Source organism: Bos indicus x Bos taurus, chromosome 10 (assembly GCF_003369695.1).
Source record: "Bos indicus x Bos taurus breed Angus x Brahman F1 hybrid chromosome 10, Bos_hybrid_MaternalHap_v2.0, whole genome shotgun sequence".
NCBI lineage: Eukaryota > Metazoa > Chordata > Mammalia > Artiodactyla > Bovidae > Bos > Bos indicus x Bos taurus.
Window position 1 is genome coordinate 30,396,233 of NC_040085.1, and position 18,824 is coordinate 30,415,056.

The following is an 18,824-nucleotide window of genomic DNA, read 5'->3' on the forward strand; positions in this document are numbered from 1 at the left end:
GGCAGGGGCCAAGATGAATGAGCTGCTTCTGGAGCGGTCACTGGAAATAGGAGGAGTGGCCACAGTCAGTGACGCTGGGATCAGGGCAGGAGGCCTGTAAACAAGGAAGCCACCTGGGGGAGATGCAGGGCGGCCACTGGTCCTGGGGAGCAGGTGCTTCCTGAGGCCCGCCCTTGAGAGGGCCCTTGTGGGGGGGCTGCGGGGGGCGCCTGGCTGAGTCAGCAGCGGGCACTAGGGGGCGCTGTCTACTGGCTTCCCTAACCCACCAGCTCCTTTCCTCTGCCCCAGGGGGAGTGGCCCCGAGGGTGTGCCCGCCCCATGTCTGAGGCTCGGCCGACTGCCCACCGCCCTTCTCCTGGCCAAAGCCAACCCTGGCAGGGAGGGCGCAGGGCTCAGAGCCCGGACAGCCCGGGAGTGAGTTCATTCCCCAGGGACCACCGCCTCCCAGCAGTTCCTGCTCAGCCCCCTCTTGCCCCGCTGCGCCCAACTCGTGTCGCAGGCGGGACACCCTAACCCCATTGGTTGGGAGGGGGCCACCAGGCTCCAGGCTGCCCTTGGCGCTGCCCCCCTGGCGCCAGGGAAACAAAAGGTTAGGGGGCCCAGAGGGAGTTATCTGGCCCCCCTACTAACACCGGGAGAGGGGGCAGGGAAGGGGGCCAAGAGGGGCACACCTCCTCCTCACTCCCTCAACTCTGCAGATTCTTCGAGACACTTTCACAGGCGGAAATTCCCAGAGGTCAGAGGAGGGAAACGGTTAATTCCTTTTATTCAATGGGTCCCCCCTACTCGCCTCCCCCCAACTTCCTCCCTCCACTTCCCGCCCCCCCCTGTGTGAACAGGAAGTGGAGAGGAAAAGGCTTTGAGCAGTGCAGCTGGGAGCAGGAGGCAGGGAGTGGGCGGCAGGCTTAGTGCCAGCCCTGCCCCTCACGGTTACTTGCTGGAGGGCCAGACCCACTGTGGTCTGGGAAAGAACCTGCAGTCCCGCGGGCGGGTGGCAGCAGAGCCGGGAAACTGCCTTGAGTGCGAGCGCCCTTCCCTCAGCCTGCTTCCAGGTCAGAGGCTGTTGCACCGAGGGTGCAAAGCGTCCTCGGCCGAGACCCAGCTGCCCTTGCCACTGCAGCCCCACCCCCACTGCAGGCTGGGCATCCCGAGGCTGGCAGGCATCTCTTCAGGCAGCCGCCGGTCCTGGCACCGGCTCCAGCCACTCAGCCCCTTGGCCCTGCCAGTTCTTTGAAGCTCATGCAGCGCTTCCTGTTTGGGGCAGGCGATGCCAGGGCCCCTCCCCCACCATTGTTCTGTAGAGACCATAGGTCCATCTGTTGCCCCATGGTGGGGCCCCTAGGCAGTGCCACAGGGGAGCAGCCCCACAAAGGACCCTGCTGGCAAGCTTTGCTTACATGGAGTGAGGCTGGGCCCTGCAGCAGGTTGAGGGTGAATGGTGGTCAGAGGCAGGGCCAGGATGAGCAGTGGGACAGAAGGAGAATGCTAGATAGTTCTAGGGCCACCCTCTGCTTCCTCCTTCACCTAGAGCATGGAGACTACACATGCTGGGAGCTATGCATGCTGAAGCCACCAGGAGAGGGACACCATTCTTACGCCCAGCTTCCAAAATGGAAAACGGAGGCACAGGGACAACTCTGTCTAGGGCTGGCCCATAAAGGAGCACCAAGTAGGGTCCTTCTTTCAAGGTGATTAGCCTTGCCCACTGAATGCCCTCTATTAGGGGCTTTCCTCTCTGTGAGCAGCTTTGCCTTTTCTCAGCTTTCACCTTGAAGTAGGCTGTGAACTGAGCAGCAGGAGCCAAGAGGTCATAGGAGGTTAGGGTGGTCCTTGGCTGGCGACCACAATTGATGTCCACTGAGAACAAGCCCAAGCAGGCCTGGAAGAAAAGGAGAAAGGGACATAGGTTTGACCCCCAGGAAGGTGGGTGCTACTTCTGGTTTCCAGGCTGCTGTGGCCAAAGGTCTATTTGTGTTTCTCGGGTGGAGAGGCAAGTGCCATGTGTCTCTAACTCACCTCCTCTGCCGAGGCCTGATCTCATGGCTCTGACCTTAACCTGCTTCCTGCCATAGGGCTAGGAGCCCAGACATGGCTTCCTGCATTTCCCTCACTAGATCCTCTGGCTTCTCTCCCCAGCCCAGGACCTGCCTTGATCACGGCTCCCAGAAGGTCAGAGTTGCAGGGACCTCAGGTGGAGGTCATAGAGTGCTGTGGGACCCTTATTCAAATAAAAGCGTCCCTTATGGATGTCCACTACCTTATATTGATATGCTGAGCTTCCCTGATGGGATCTGGGCTGGAAGAAGGCAGGGAACATCCCTACTCACCATCCTTTCTCCCCCATCCCAATTTCTATGAGATGCCAGGATGCCCAGAATCCAAGTTGGAAAAACCACTGAGCTGGCAACCCCACCTCCTGCTCTTATAGATGCTGAATCTAAGAGGAGAAATTTGTGATACACCAGGCTCCATCCAGGATCCAGTCCCTTCTCCGTGAGATTCAGCATCAGTCAGTAATGATCCCATACCTTCTGGGAGCCAGATGCGGTCCTAGACCCTTTATTGTGCTCGCTCTCCATCTCCAGTCAGGTGGGTTGAGCTGAGAGACAGGGAGGCGATCTGGAAAGAGCAAGTGCAAGTCTTTGCTCTACTATTTACCAGCTGTCAGTTTAATCACACCCTCAGAACCTCAATTTCTTCACCTGTTAAACTCAAACATAATAGACCTTGAGAGGCTCATGTGAGATTAAGGGAGAGCAGGGCAGCACATCTGTGGTTAACCCAGGGCCCAGCGCCCACACACCCCTGATGCTTGCTTCACCTCCACTCTCCTTGTGCCTGTTCCTCTAGAGCTGAGAGCCTGTGACCCCCTCTCATGGCTCTCTCCTCGTGAACCCTTCTGATCACGTCGGAAATCCGAGTAGAAATGGAAGAAAGACGCTTACTTGAGATTTTTCTGCTTCTCAAAAGATGGTGGTTCTGGGGAGGAGAGGTTCAGGATGAGTATTCGAGACGAAGCCCTCAAGCATATAGAGTGTGGCCAGTGAGGTGGGACGGGGTGCTGTTGGGGGGCGGGGTCTGATCTCCTGAAGGAGAGAGGGCACTACTCCAGCTCCAGGGAACAGATATGAGAGGCTGAGGGGACTAGGCCAGGCACGGCTCTTCTGCCAGCTTGCCCTTCTGGTTCAGCCCAGAGCTTGCACAACAGCCTGGCTGGCTGGCACTCCCCAGAGAGCCTCAGGAAGTCCCCCTTGTCCCCCCTTGACCTTTGACCTTTTGGGCCTGCTGCAGGCCAGAATTCCAGGCAGCTGTCCTTTCTTTACCTTCTGTTCCTGGCGATTTCCCTTTAAGGCTGGGACTCAGAGACACCCCAGACCCCCACCTTACAGTTCATCTTTTTACATGCTCCCAGTACAGACCAGCTGGAGCCTCCCCTAGGGCAACTCGCTCTGTGAGCCAATGGGGACCCCTGGCCACAAGCCAGGATCCTTGGCATCGGAACGGCCCTGTCTTTACAGGGGAGCCCCCCCCAACAAGTGCTCCTGAACTCCAGACATCCAACTTTAGCCAGACCCAACTTTTAGCCTTGTCTCAAAGTCCAGGGGGTAAAGCCAGAAACAGCAGACGGAACTCCTCTTCCTCCCCGTCATCCTCTGAGCACAGTCAGGAGAACCCTTGGTACTGTTCCACTTTAAACCATGTTCTACCTCACGGCACTGGGCTCCACAATCAAATAATTCCCTTTGGTTTTTCTAGCGGACTTTTTGCTTTTATTTTTTAGGGTTTCTAGGCCTTTTTTTTTTTTTTTTAAAGCAATCAGTCTAAATTTGTCATCACACATCCCCCATTTCCGCCCCCAAGGGCCTCCTTTTCATCCCTTGGAATCTGGAAACCATATGTGTGGGCAGAAACCCCCCAGCATCCCCCAGGCACCCTGGCTAGGCTTGGCCTCCACAGGGGCAGCCTGATAGCTGGGGAGAATCTAAGACCGGGCTGGGGCTGGAAAGGGAGTTTCTCTTTGGACCTTCCCAGCTCAGGCCATGGAGAAGCCGTGTGGTCTAGTGGTTAGGGCTGGAACACACGAGTTCTGTCCCCAGCCATCTCTTTGACTAATGCCAGAAGCCTGGGAAAGTCCCCTTGGTACCCAAGGGACTCAGTTTCCCCACCAGCTGACAGTCTCAGAGCTTCACTTGCTAGCTCATCTCCTATCTGCCTTGGTAAAGAGTTTTTGATCCAAAAATTTTTGCTCTGTCACAAGCTGTGTGATCTTGACAAATGGCTTCATCCTTCTGAACCTCAATTTCCTCTTCTGTTAATTAGAGAGTGTTATTCTGCCTGTCTCCTGGTTGTTTTTAGGCTTAAATAAGAAAACATACTCTCAAGGACCTAGCGTCAGGCCTGCTGTTAAAAAAAGCTCAATAAACAGTGGTTGTTATTGTTAGCAATAAGTAGAAATATGTAATGAGGTGGGAGTGTGTTCTCAGCAGGCATGGCTCCGAGGCCCAACCTGCCCCTGCCCCTCCTGCCTAGGCTGTCCGTCTGGACCTTCCATGGGCCTTCTCAGCTCTAGAAGGCGCAGGGATGCGTTACCAGTAACTGTGGATCAGGGCCGAGGCCCTGCTGCTCTTCCCTGTCTCCATGACGACCCCAGCCCCTCCCCTCCTTCCTTCCTCGGGAGCTTTCTGTTTACTGTAAACAGCTGCCCCAGCTCTGCCCTAGCCGATCCTGCCCAGGGCCAGCCAGACCCTCTCTGAAATGGGCACAGGCTAGATGTTTGAAGGTCTGGGCCCAGCATCTGGGCTCCACACAGCCTTGAACAGGCTCTGCTTGGCCACCTTGACCAAAGGGGAGGGAAGGAGGGGGAGAGGGGGTTACCTCAGCCTAGGGCAGCCAAAGCCTCAGAGACAAGGAGCAGATGGAGCATAACTGAAGAGAACCATGTTGAGAGAGCCTGACAGAGAGACCTCTGGCTTAGCCTTGGACTGACCTGCGTTCAAATGCTCACCTAGATTTGCTTACTGTGTGACCTCAGGCTGGTCATTTAGCTTTTCTCGATTTCACTCAGTTTATTGATTTGTAAAATGGCGATTATGATACCTTCCTCAGAGGATTGGTTGGTATTTAGATTGGTGATAATGCATGTACATTATCATGGTGTATTGCCAGCCTGCGCTGATGATATCTGAATTTATTATTTCACCTCTCAGATGCTCTCATGCTCAGGGACCTTGCACGAATCCCTGTCTCTTCCACCACCTCACATGCCTCAGTCACACTAACCTGCAGGCTTAGGTATGTATACATGCAGCAAACACATACAAGCCAGGCAACGAAGTGAAACTCACAAGTGTCTGAGGCACGAGAGAATCTTCATGAAAGTGGAGGAAGAGTCGAGCTGTTTCCTAAGCCATTATTGGGCCTAAGTGACCCGTCATTGGAGCTGGGGCGTCTGTGTGTAACACCATCACCAGGTCACCAAATCTGCCTAATTGTGTCTCCAATCAGCCCCCAGGATCACACCCACTCTCCTCACTCAGTTGACCACAGTGCGGGAAGAAAGGGGACGCTGTTAGGGCATGGCTCCCCTTTCCTGGGGTCAAGCTTTTGGGGCAAGATGTCTGGGACGTGAGGGTCCTGGCTCCCAGCTCCCAAGGGGCCCACATTGACTCCATTGATTCTCCAGCGTCCTTGGAAGGACCAGCCAGTTAGTAGAGCCAAAAAGGGAAAAATACAGACCTGCCATTCCCCTGACCACCAGAACCAGGGCAGGCTGGGGTTAGGCAGGGGCATTCATTGATTTGAGTCATTCCCCACAGGACCATGAGTAAGTGTGGCTCTGGATTTCCAGGTCCTACTCCCCACCAAGAGGCCTGCCGGGGTCTTCCAGGACTGGGTCCCTGTTGGCCCCAGGTGTGGCCCTGGGGCTCCGCCTTGGACTTGGCTCATTATGGAACAGGGAGTCACAGCTGGGGAGACTTGCGGGCTTAGCTGACTCTGCCCCCACACCCCTTGGCCGACAACCGGGCCCAACTCTGGGGTTTCTGTCCTCACCAGGGCCTGGGCTGCATGAGGAAGGAGAGGAGCCCCCAGCACTAAGTCAGCCCATGGACAGGGCTGGAAATCCCCCACTTCTTACCTTGGCTGGTTGAGGAAACAGCCTCCCGGCAGAGGGCCGCCTCCCGCCAGGGACTTTTCTCTTGGGGTGACACAGCATCCAGGGCAGCTAGAGGGACCCCAGCCGCACTTCAGCCAGCCTGGGGTATAGGGACCATCACACACAACCACTTTCTCCCTGGTGGGAAGCATGGCAGCCAAAGGTCCTAGAACCCAACGGGAACATAGAGGGCCTGAGAGGGTGGGCAGGGAGAGGGGAGGCCACAGCGGGTAGTGATGGCCCGGAAAGTCCACAATGCCGGTGACGTACGGGCATCCGACCTGGCCCAAATGGTTCTGCACCCAGAGCTCACCAGCCCCTCCTCCACAGTTCCCTTCCCCCACCCAGTCTGGAAGCTCTCACTGATCTCCCAGAGTAGTGGTCTCCGAATTTTTTAGATTATAAATATCTCTGTATAGGTTATATTCCAGTCAAAACACATATTAAGTATTATTAAAGTTCAACTTATTTTTTAGATAAACAATTAATCTCAATAGAAATTCTATTTCCTCACCCCCTGGACAGATAGCCTTGCTCACCCCTGCACACAGCCCACTGTGGAGCTATCACACAGAGATAGGAGGGTCCTTTTCAGAGCTGACCATCCACTTTGCAGGAGGGTGCAGGGCATGGGAGGGGGCGGGCTAGTTTTCTAAATACATTTGCAAACCACAAACAATAGAGTAATCCACATCTAAAGCCCTTCCGTTTGTTGTTGTGAACCTTAAAAAAAAACCTGGTCATCTTAGGTAAGGCCTTATTGCTGCAATCCTGGTTATGCTAAAGCTCCCCGCCCCAAAATCTCAGGCGGCCTCTCCCTAGAACCATAGCACCTCATGTAGAAAGTGAGCATTTATTGAGGAAGAATACAGAAGCCCAGGATGTGTGTGTGTGTGTTGTATATCCACAAATGTGACTGTGCGCCTAGGATGTGCCATTCAGACAGAACTTACCCGATGGGCACTGCTGAGTGGCCTGCTCTTCCTGGCCCGCTAGAGGGAAGGCAGGCCCCAGATCCTCTCCCTGCCCTTGGGCATGTGACCCAGACCATGGATCAGCCCTCTTAGCAGGGAGCAGGGCCCCCTCAGGCAGAGGATAGGGGCCTGACTTTTCTCCCAAGGCCAGAGTTGTCACTGGCTCCAGCTGGCCTGGCTGGCTCTTGGGCCAGCGCTTCCTCCTTGGTTCAAAAGCCCTGCCCTGGAAGGGTGGCAGAGAGGGAGGGTGAAGGGAGGGCTCAACCTCCAGCCCCCTCCCCCCTCACTGACAGCTGTAATCTGCTTGGGAAAATCTCTTTTTTTTCCGCACAGGAAAAAATATTAGTTGTCCCGATAACAAGGAAAACAAAATCCAGCGCAGGGCATCAGAGACTTCCTGAGGCGGGAAACAATGTCCAGGGAGCTCAGTGGAGAAGCCCGAGCTGGGAGGCTGAGGGGGAGCCGAGAGAGGACACTGGTCCAGGCCTATCCGGCCAGCCGGCGGGGCGGGGAGGTGGGCGGGGGGGTTGGGGAGTGGGATGACAGATCGAGGAACTTGGAAAAAAGATTTCCCCCTCAAAACCTTGAAGTCTGAGCTGTTGAGCTATATCCGGGAAATGATTCAGGACCAGCGCACGTCCCTGAACCGGGTCGGGCTCCATCAGCTCAGGTGCTCTGAGTCTATCTCTCTTCCCTCCTGCTCCCCTGTTCTCCTGGTGTTGTCTGGGGGGCTGGGGGTGAGGTAGGAGGGTCCCTTCCTGGGGGCCCGAAAAGGCCATGGGAACCTCCCCAGCCATCTTGCCTTGTCTGCCCAGAGCCGCTTCCCTAGGTAACTTTCCACTGGGTGAGGGGGTTTCAAGAAGAGGAGGACTTTCCCAAAGTCCCCACCCCCAGGCCTAGGAGACTCTGTTGTCCATTTCCCTCTCCGCCCGGGGCACCTGCACTGTTTGGTCCAGTAGGCAAGACCTCTGATCGCGATGGGCTTGGGGGAGGGGGAGGTGAAGCCCTAGGGTTTAAAACAGGGCCCTGTGCTCCCAACAAGTGATAGTTCTCAACTCTGGCTGCACTCTGGGTCACTTAGGAATCTTTTGGAAAATACCAGTGCCTCCTAGGCCTCGTCCCAGATCGATTACATCAGAACCTCTAGGGAGCAGCTCAGGTGATTCTTATGTATAGTCAGGGCTGAGAACCCCTGCTCCATGAACCTGTGACCCTTTGGTCACTTGCTGGCTGATCCCCTTCACCTCTAGCATCTGCACTGGCCTCACAGGATTCTAGCCCCTCCGAATTTACCACCTTGCCGGTGGCTCCAGAGGTGCCCACAGAGTTCCCTGACCAGCTGGAGGCCAGCTGCCCAACCCAATAGCAGGTTCTGGGATACCCCGCCCCCTCCCTCTGCTCCTTCTCCTTCCCTCTGGGCAATGACGCCTGGGGCCTTTGTTCTCAGCCAACAGGAGTGTGACCAGAAACCTACCCGCAGCTTAATTACAGCCCCATTCACTGGCCATAGGCTGGCCACGGTCCATACTCAACCTGCCCAGCTCTCCCGCCCAGCATCCCCCACCCCCACCCCACCCCCTACGGCCTGCAGCCCAGGCAAGCCCAGCACAGCTCCTCTCTACCTCCCAGGGTCATCTCCAGTTTTGTTCTCAGGATGACCAGAGGTTCCTTCCCCACAATGCCCTTAGCCCTTGCTGTCCACAAAACTTAGGGTCCTCAGGGAGATCTCTGCTCTGAGCCTTTGTGACTTTCCCCAGCAACCGGGGGGCCCTGCCAGAGTGCTGCTGCTGTGCCATGCCAAATACTGAGCTTACTCTAAAGTTAGACTATTTCTGATTCTTTTTTTTTTCTTGGTTCATTTTTAAATGTTCATAAGCATGTCCCAGTCTCCTAAGAGCTTTGTCTACAAGGGGATGTGCACACACAGAAAGCCACAGCCCCTCCTCTCAAAGGCTTTCTCAAAACAGAGGGAGGGACTGTAATGAGCTATCACAAGGTAACTACCATCTAAATTCCTTGAAACCTTCTCATGAATTCCCCACCAGCACAGTGCATGGAGTATTTTGAACACTTCAGAAATGTTTGTTGAATGACTATTTGTTTCTTAAGTGGAGCACAGTATGCACCTGCCCTAGCTGCTGCTGCTGCTAACCTCCCCTAGCAGTATACATAAAAGATCTCTCGGGGGTCTGGGACAAGGTGGGGTTCCAGTGGCATCAGATGGGGGACAGTGGAGGGTAGAATGAGCTGGGGCCTGGGGCCTGACTGAAGAGAACTCACTAGGGTATTTTTTTGCTTCTGGCCAGGCTTTTACCAGGTGAAGGGCTTACAGGTCCTCAAGGTCTGTCCAGAGGGCCAGTGGGTTACCATTCCTTCTGTCCAAGTTGTCTTGCCCACCTGCAGAATCACCAGAGATCTTGAAAGGCTGGACTACAGACCAGGATTCTCCCTTCTTGGCCTGGGATTCTCAGGGGTCTCCCCTTTCCCCCTGGAGAAGACCACCCCGGCTCCCAACCTTCATCACAGCCCTTTCCAAACAGGTGGAAAATGCTGTGGACAAGTGGCCACCTGGCTACAGGAAAGGGGAAGCCCCAGTGCAGGTCCCTGGGGCTTCATCCTCCCCCAGGGGGAAATGATTGGCCAAGAAGCCACTGCCTGCTCCCCAGAAGCTAAGGCTCTGACCCTTGGCCTGGGCAGCACGCAGCAGGCTTCAGGAGCTTGGGGTGAGGGGGCTTAGAAGGGAGGGGCTCCAGTCCCAGCTGCCTAGCTTTGGGTACTAACAGGCCACGCCGGGGCAGCCGAGATTGGGGGGGGCACCACCACCTGCTTTTCCTTGTTTTGTTTTCAGGGCACTAATTACTGTGCTGAGCTCTGAGCTGCCTAATGAGGCCGTTTGGATTTCCTGTTGTTCTGGCTTCCCAAGACCCTTAAAGGGCCAGCATCACTCTAGGAGCGTGCCCGGTGGGACACCAAGTGCTCTGGTGAGGGTGAGCAAGAAGGGGCTATCCCCAGGCTTGGCCTGAATGCCAAGGGCAGTGAGGGGCTGATGCAGTAATTTCCCGGCCACCCTCTCGCCTTCCATGAGGACCTGCTCAGAAGTGCCCTTGCCGGAAGCAGGAGCTTCAGAACGTGTAGCCTGGCCAGAGTGTGCGGTGGGGGAAGGGAGAGGCAAGGAGGCCAGGACCAAGGAGGAAAGGCTGGTGATGTCACCAGTGCCCAGACTGTGAGAACCACTGCAGCACCAGGCAGGAGGGAAACGCGGTGACGTCCTGTTCCCCTCACCCTGGAAAATAAACACTTGTTGTCTGAGCAGCCAGCGCCGCTTCCGAAGGGCCAGGCCTGCCGAGTTAGAGGCTCGGAAATGGGCCTGAGCCCAGCTTTGAGCAAAGGTCTTTGCCCAAGTTGCATCCAGAAAGGCTTGTGGGTCAGGCTGCCTCGAGCTCAGCACCTCTACAGCACATCACCCAAATGGGGCATACAGGGTACATTCACCCCCTTCTGCACCTTAGCTCTCATCTTTGCACAGGGAGGAGCTGCAGACAGCTAGAGATGCCAGGGAAGCGCCTTCCATGCTTGCGGGCTGCAGATACACCAGCAGGGCATGCGGTGGCGGGGGGTCACCCGCCTCCTGAGTCCCCCTCAGATTTGAGGCACAGCCTCAGCCCTGAGACCTGTCCCGAGTGCTCCTCAGGTTGCCCTGAACTGTGGGTCCCATGGGCCCCAAGAGGCCTGGCCCACAATGCCCTCCCCCCACAGACGGGGTGACGACATTGTTGTTCTTATACGGGGCCTTCCGCCTGGAGTTCCGGCTCCGCTAAATGGTGGGAATGAGGGTCCCAGAGACAAAGCCAGCCTGGTTCCCGCAGCCACCTCAGAATGGACGGAATCCCCATTGTGTGCGGGCGCCCCGTGCCCGCCCTCCCCTTGCCCGCGCCGGACATGCCAACAAACAGCTCATTGAGCCCGGGGGAGGGGCCCAGGAGACAACAATGTCCCCCAGCGGGCCAGGGCAGTGAGCTCAGCTGGGGGTGGGGGCTGCCATGGAGGCCGGAGGGCGATGATCTCAGCCTGGGGAGGGCCGGCCTTTGCGACAGCCTGACCCTAGCCTGGCCTCCCGGTGAGGCTGACAAGGCTGACGGGGCTGGCCTGGCCTCGCCCTTGCTGCCCCACCTCCGGAGCCGAGCTGGGAATTGACTGGCACTTCTCACGGTTAAACTGCCCCAGCCCAGGGCGCCAGGCAGGCGCAGCAGGGAGGCCCTCAAGACCCAGCAGAGCCACCTTAGACCCAAGAGGCTGGTGGACCCTCCCTCTGGCAGTGCCACTCCAGAAGCCCCTCAGCGAGGCCCAAACAGAGCTCTCCCACACCACCAGTCTCTGATCACAGCAGGACTTTTGGATCAACCAGAGGATGTACTTTCTATAACCAGAACCACCTAAGGAGCAGGATCAGCCTGAGGAGGAGGTGAGGGTCCTGTCTCTAGAGGTATTCAAGCACATGGGTATAGAGTGTGGGGTGGGCCTAGGTGCTCTTGAGAGCTTACCTCATCCTGAGTTTCTAGATATAAGGCCCCAGCTCATTCCCTTGAGACACCTGTAGATTCCTGCAGTGGGTTTCAGGCCTGAAGATGGATGAACCCAAGCTTGACCCAACCCTTTACCCTCTTTCAGGCAGGCTGCCAGGAAGGGCCTCAGGCCTCTGAGGGAAAAAGGAGGAAAGGGGGCGGGATGGGTGCGAGAGGTGGCTTAGACAAAGCAGTCCCCATGCTCAGTATAGGAGTCAGGGATGCTCTGTCTAAGTTGGGGTGGAAGGAGAGAGCAGCTGCTGGCAAGGACAGCGTGGGGCCTCTCCCAGCAGGTCATCAGGGGTCTGGCAACCTCAGGTGCCCAGACATCTCAAGGACAGGACCCAGGCATTGGTGTATACCTGGCCACCAGCCACAGATGCAGAAAGGCTCGTAGCTGTCTCTGGCCCTCCCTCTGCACCTCCCTATTCCAGACCACCTGCGCACCACTGCCAGATAATGGCTGAACACCCTCCTCGGCTCAAGAACCCAAAGGCTCCCCGTTGTTGTTGTCGTTCAGTTGCTAAGTCGTGTACGGCTCTTTGCAACCCCATGAACTTCAGCACGCTTTATTCAGTTCAGCAGGCTTCCCTGTCCTTCACTATCTCCTGGAGCTTGTTCAAACTCAATATCCATTGAGTTAGTCATGCTATCCAACCATCTCATCCTCTGTCGTCCCTTCTCTTCCTGCCTTCAATGTTTCATAGCATCAGAGTCTTTTCTAATAAGTTGGTTCTTCACATCAGGTGGCCAAACTATTGGAGCCTCAGCTTCAGCATCAGTCCTTCCAATAAATATTCAGGGTTCATTTCCTTTAGTATTGACTGGTTTGATCTCCTTGGTCTCCAAGGGACTCTTAAGAATCTTCTCTAGCACCACAATTCGAAAGCCCATTGATCAAGGCTGAATTAATCTGCCTGATAGATCTCCATATTCTGTCCAATGTCACATCCGACCCTCCACATACAAAGTCCACTCCAGCCATACCTACTTCGTTTCTACCTGATCCTTTTCCTCCCTCCACCCTGCTTGGCAGGAATACCCTCTCTTCTCTTTTTCTATGTCCTGCTCTTTTTCTCCAGGTTCAGTGTGTTTCCCCAGTCCACCCAGAAAGCCTCCCTTGACTTGGGGTCCCCCATGCCTCTCTGAACCCTGGTTCCTCAGGACATCACATTCCTTTTCAGGACCGTCAATGTTATCTGCATGTCCCATAGGCATTAGCAACTGAATCTGATGTTCCTTTTAGCCTCACTGACCACAGCCCAGTGCTAGACACATAGTCAACCTCATTCACAACTGGTTTACTAATGGACCAAACTCTGAGTGTACATGTACCACATGCATAGGCCCTGACCCAGGAGGACCCATTATGGGGGTGCACAGAGCCATGCTGCAAATGGAGCAGGTCTTTTGCCTGCATTCTTTTGATGCCCACTTGATAGACCCATCCCAGGTCTTCCCAGCTTCCTCCTTACCTAGAGAAGGGTGGTGGTAATGGGGGTAGGGGATCAAGCCTCTTAGGAGAGGAAGGGAAGCAAGAGACAAGGGTGTCGACCATAGCCACGGGGCGACACACACAGGGATCTCAGTGCAGGATGACTCCAGCAGTGGAAATGTTCGTGCTGCCTGAGCAGGACTCATGAGAGTTGGGTGAATGGGCACAGAACCAAGCTAAAGCCTGTCTATTTCTAAACTTATAGAAATAGCTAAGGCTGGTGCTGAAGCCCCTGGTGGTGGAGATCCTAGGTATTCACCATTGCTTTGGAAATTCTCTGTGAGTTCCCAGACCTTAAAGTAAGCCTGCCCCTTTGCTGCAAAGTTCAGGTGGCTGGACAGCTCCACAGGGCTGGACCTAAGAGCAGCAGCCAGAGGACTGGGGGCAGGAGAGGCAGAGGACATTGACCCACAGTGGTCTAACACTGTCCCCAAACCCCTCAGGGCTGAGAGGAGGCCCAGGTCCTAGTGCCTCTCAGGCTTCCCTGGACTTCTTTCTGGACAAGGAAAATCCTCTGGGTTGGCAGTTCTTGACTAATCACAGGCAAGACAAGTTACTCATTAGCAGCATCAACATGCATTTCTCATCAACTCCAGGGGAGAGTTCAACGTGGATTAACGACTGGGATACATAGTGTAGACACTGTCACAGGAAGTTCTCCCATATGTCTAACCTAAATCCTTCCTGCCACGATTGAAGCCCATTTCCTCTCATTCTGACTGTGGTGGGAGACGGAGTCAGTTGGTCACCATTCTCTGCTTAAGACCCATCACCTACTTGACCATGGCAGTCAGACTGCTCCTCAGCCTTCCTCAGGGAGCTGTTCCTCAGGGACCTGCTCAGGCCGCTGTTCATGGAGCTGGCACCTGCCCCTGGCTTTTCTCTGTGTGTGAGAATATGTGAAGCACAGCACTTCCTGGTTCTAGCCCGACCTTTCCCCCCAGGGAGGCTGGAGGGGACCCTGGCCCATCTGAGGAGTCCCCACTCCCAGGCTCTGGGGCTGCAGAGAGGGAGAGCTGTGACCCCAGCACCTATCTCTTCCTCGCTTCAAGTCCTGGGTGGAGGCTGGGCCCAGAGATCAGAGGTCATGTGGAGAAATGAAGAGAGGTCAGAGTTTCTTCCAGGAGATGAGTTGTTGCTCAGCAGAGCAAGGTGAAGTGCACACGAGGACATGGAGGGGTCAGGTGCAATGTTGGGCCTTGATGCTAAACAGAGGCCAGGGCCAGGAGAGGAAAGTGAGGGCTGAGCAGGCGGGTGGGGCTGGCGAGAGCTTCCCACCTGTCAACGTTTACTGAAAAGAGAGGTTTCAGGGACAGGTGAGCTGTATGCTGGGGAGGGGACAAGAGCAGAGGACATGGAGGCTAGCACACTCAGGGCGGGGGCTAGTGAGTGAGAGGGAAGAAAGTCCTTGGGGCAGAGAAACTGGTCCCAGATAGAGGGCTGAGGAGGCGCCTGAACCTTTACCTTCAACTCAGGCTCTGCTCCCCATCCCATTCTGTCCTTCAGCACGGTTGGCAGAAGGTTCCCTGTTCTCAGCAATGCCTTTGTCCCATGCCCTCTGTTCTCTAGCCCCGTGAGCCCTCTCAGAGTCCCCTCTGTCCTGAGAGACCCAGCAGGAGGCAAGGGCAGGCTGGGCAAGGCCTGCAGCCTGAGGGTCTCCACGAAGCGCCTTCCCTCCCTTCCCCGGGGCCTCCCTCCTAATTTGTAGGGTGGGGACAGGAAGGAGCTAGGGAAGGGGAAGCCAGGGGATCTGGGAAAGTTGCCGTGGAGGCTGCCATAAACCCTGGACTCATCTGTGGCTGGAAATACCCGCGGCATGGCTCCTGGCCCTAGCTCTCCAGGCTTCCCCTGGGTTTGGCAAATGAAGCTGGGGCAGCTGCCAGGTCACCACCAATGAAGGCCCTTGCTTCCAGCCAGCAGGTCTCTGCCCTGCCTTCCTCTCTCTCCTTCTTTCCTTCTAACTAGCACACAGGAAGCCTAGGGAGCGCTTCCTTCCTACACAGTCAGAAGAGGCTTCCCAGGTCAGGGACGAAGAAGTTTCTCAGGTCAGGGACGGACCCTCAGCTGCTTCTCTCTTGGGCCCATTGTCTCTTCAGGCCAAAGCTGTTCTTGTTGAGAAGGAGAGGGCTCAGTCCAGAGCAGTTGCCCCAGCCCTAGGCACCATCTGCCCCAGTCTTCTGAGAAGGTAAAGGAGACAGAGAATGGGGCTAGCCCAGGCCTGCAGGCTTCTGGGAGCCTGGCAAAGAGAAGGTGGGAAGCCCTCCTGGTCTTATGCAGAGCCAGAGCAGGCACTCTGACTCATGTGTAATGGCCTCACCCACTTGGACATCCTTTCCTTGGGACATTTGGGTCATCAGTCACGAGCCATAAACCAGCGGACAGCTCAGCCCAGTCTGTGTGCCCTCTTGCTGATGCACAGAGGGCTGAGACCCCTCAATAAGCAGGGCTGTCCAGAAGTTGACTTCTCCTCCCAATGCCTCTGCTGTGAAACCCCACTGTGAAGGAGTAAGGGTGAGAGCTTGAGACCTACATTGGGCCCTGGCTGGAGGGTCATGTGGTCATGGGCAATTGGTTCTTCCAAACCATCTCTAAACCCATTCTCTAAGCTCCAGACTTCTGCTTTCAGTTGAGAACCTTCTGGTCCTCTTCTCACAAAAGACCCGCACAGGGCCTTTTCCAGTGGAGGTTGTGCAGTCTCCCTTCCAAGCCCCACCTAGCTTTCCTCGCTTTGTTTCCATCCTCTGCTCCTTTGCCTCATCCTTTATAACTGCCTTCAGCTCTCCTTTTTTTCTGCTCTTTTCTCCTGGAACTCATTTGCAAATGCATACTCAGTTGCCCTCCCATCCTTTATCCCCATTGCACAAATAGGAAAACTAAGGTGTAGAGCCATAGTTGAATTACACGCCCAAGACCATATGGTTGAGAAGTGCCCAGAGTCAGGTCTGCATCATGCTTATTCACCCCACTCAGGCAGAGGTGGAGGAGAGGCCCCACTCCAACTCAACCCTCCCGGGCTCTGCCATGGAGATTCTTCAGAACCCAGTGGCTGTCAGCACAAGTGTCCCAGGTGCTACCCCTTCCTCCTTCTCACAGGGGCTCTCACGTCTTATCATCAGCCACTGCATTGTCTTCCCCCTGTGAAGCCCCCAAGTAAGTCTTGAAGGCCACCACCAAGTCATCATCTTCCTCTCTCCTCCACCAGCTTCAGGCCTGTCCTATGGGAAACCCGCTCTGTCCCGCGGGAAAGACCCAGAGCAGGCAGTTCCTTGTAGGGACTCCAGAGAGAGGTGACAGAGGCCCCGCGGGGCGCCGCCTGCCGAGCGGGAATCCCGGCCCTAACCGCTGGCGCCCCTCGAGGGGAGGGGCGAGGGCGGAGGTGGTTCTGCGGCGGCATCTGTCCCAGGCGGGCGGGAAGCTGCTGCATTAAATTGTAAAATCGATTTATTGACCGGCAGGTGCGAGCAGCGGCAGATGGAGAGTAGCGCTGCTGGGGCGCATCTGCGGGGAGCGGCGGCATCGATCCCGGCCCCCCTCCGAAACCCGTCGGTCCTGGTCCTTTCACGTCGGCTCGCTCCCAACTGCAGGGCCAAGGTCCGCGAAACTGCGGCGCCTGAGCGGCTAGGGTAGCTCGGCCCCCCTCCCCCACCCGCCGCCTGGCCTCGGGGCCCGGGCTGCGCCCCCACGGCTGCCAGGCCCTGCCAGCCCCACTGCCCCAGTTGGCACGCGGCGGGCCGGGCTGACGCGTGGCAGCGCCCTGCGGCAGATGAGGCACGCGCCGGCCTCATTTCAATGTGAATGGATCGAATGGAGCAGCCATGTGGCAGCAACAGTTTGCAAATCTCCCCGCCTTCTGTGCAGCTCCCGGGCCGCCGCTCCCTGCACGTGGCCCCTTCTCCGCAGCGACCGCAGCGGCGCCCCTTAAGGCTTAAGCGCCCCGCCCAAGCCAGACTAGCTCCCCCACCCCTGGACCCCCTCGGCGGGCGCTGTCCCCTGCCCCTATCGCGCTCCTACCTGGGCGCAGGTCTTCCCGCAGAGAAGGCTGTCTCGGGGGTGGGTGTGCAATCCGGCGCTGAAAGCCGGGACGACGCGCCGCCCCCTCCCACCGGGTGGGGGCGCGAAGGCTACCGAGTAGGGGAAGGGGCCTGAGGCTCTACTCGGTCCCGGTCGCACCCTAATCATTGGGGGTCAGCTTGGGGGCAAGGCTTCAAGACAACTTTGCCCCCTCCAGGCCCCAGGTGCGGGTCTTGCCTGTTGGGGTCACTGTGTACAGCGGCCAAACGGAGAGGACAGCAGAAGCCAAAGGTTCTTGGGGTGGAGGCTGTGGGGCTTGCTTGAAGCCAGGCCTCGACCCTCCTTGGGCTCCAGACGTTGGGCAGTGTTGTGGATGCTGGTGGAGATGAGAAGCCGTGGACCCTCGAAGGCCCACAGTCAGTCCAAGGAAGCCCAGGTCCTTGGGGCCTTGCTTCCATGCCCTCTCTCCAGAGCCTGGCCCAGGGTCTGCATAGGAGCAGGGTCCACACACGTCCTCGTGGGTCCCACCCCACTGTGATTTTCATCCTCTGACACCCTCACAGCCTCTTGCTCCTGGGAGCCCGCGGACACGTTTTGGGCCACAAGTCACAAGTGGGAGGAAAGTGGAGGAGCTCCAGTTGTGAAGTCTTCACATTTCTATTTCTTGCCCACAAAGCGACCCTCTCCTGCTCACAAATGTGAGCAAAGCTGGACCCCAGAACACTGGAGTGGGTATTTAGGGCCAAAGACCACATCCTAGAGTCCTAGGGGAGTAAATGAACTTCTGAGACAGCATCCCTTAGCAAATAGGTGCTTTCTGAATGCCTTTTGATGGGGAAGATAATTTAACCCTTTCCTCTAGAGGTCAGAGGATTTCTATTTCTTGGATCCCTTGCAAGAATTCTTGATTCTGAGGATAATGATATTTGTGTTTGGTCCTTGACTATTTGCAAAGTGCTTATAGGCGCATTAGTACGGATGTGTAGAGGGATGGAGAGTGTTCCAGTTCTTCCAATACTGAGAAAGATGTCTCCAGTGGGACTGGATGTTTCCCTTGAGTGTCAGGCTAAAGCCAGAGCCAGATAAGGAGCCAGGTTTTTGGGTTTGTTTGTTTTTCTTATTAATGAACTCTCACGCTAGGATTTTTGGGTTGAAAAGGACAGAACTAGATAGGGTTGGATACCACCTCAGAGGAAAGTGAGGGGCACTCTTTGGCACCCTAGGCAGGACTAAGGGACCCGTAGGGTATGGGCGGAGAACCCACTTGTCAAGATCGCTGGGAGGCCAACCCTGGGCTCCCCCTCCCTCTGGCCTGGGGACTCCGCCTGTCCATAACCTACATTAACTCTGGAGCGCAGCCTGGGCCCATCTGCCGGCCCCCGCCCCACCTCGGTTCCCCACGCCAACCCGCTCGCGCCAGATGGTGGCTGGGAGGGGTGGCCGTGCGTGGGGGACCCCGGAGCCCGTCTCCTCACCTCGCCCCTCCCCCAACCCACGCTCCCAACCTCTTGTTTCTCATCCTTCTCCCCCAGTCCACACTACCACCCTCAAGTTAAAAAAAAAAAAAAAAAATCAGATCATACTCGATCTAGGCAGCTGTTGAGCTCTGCGCCGTGCCCCTCCAAGAC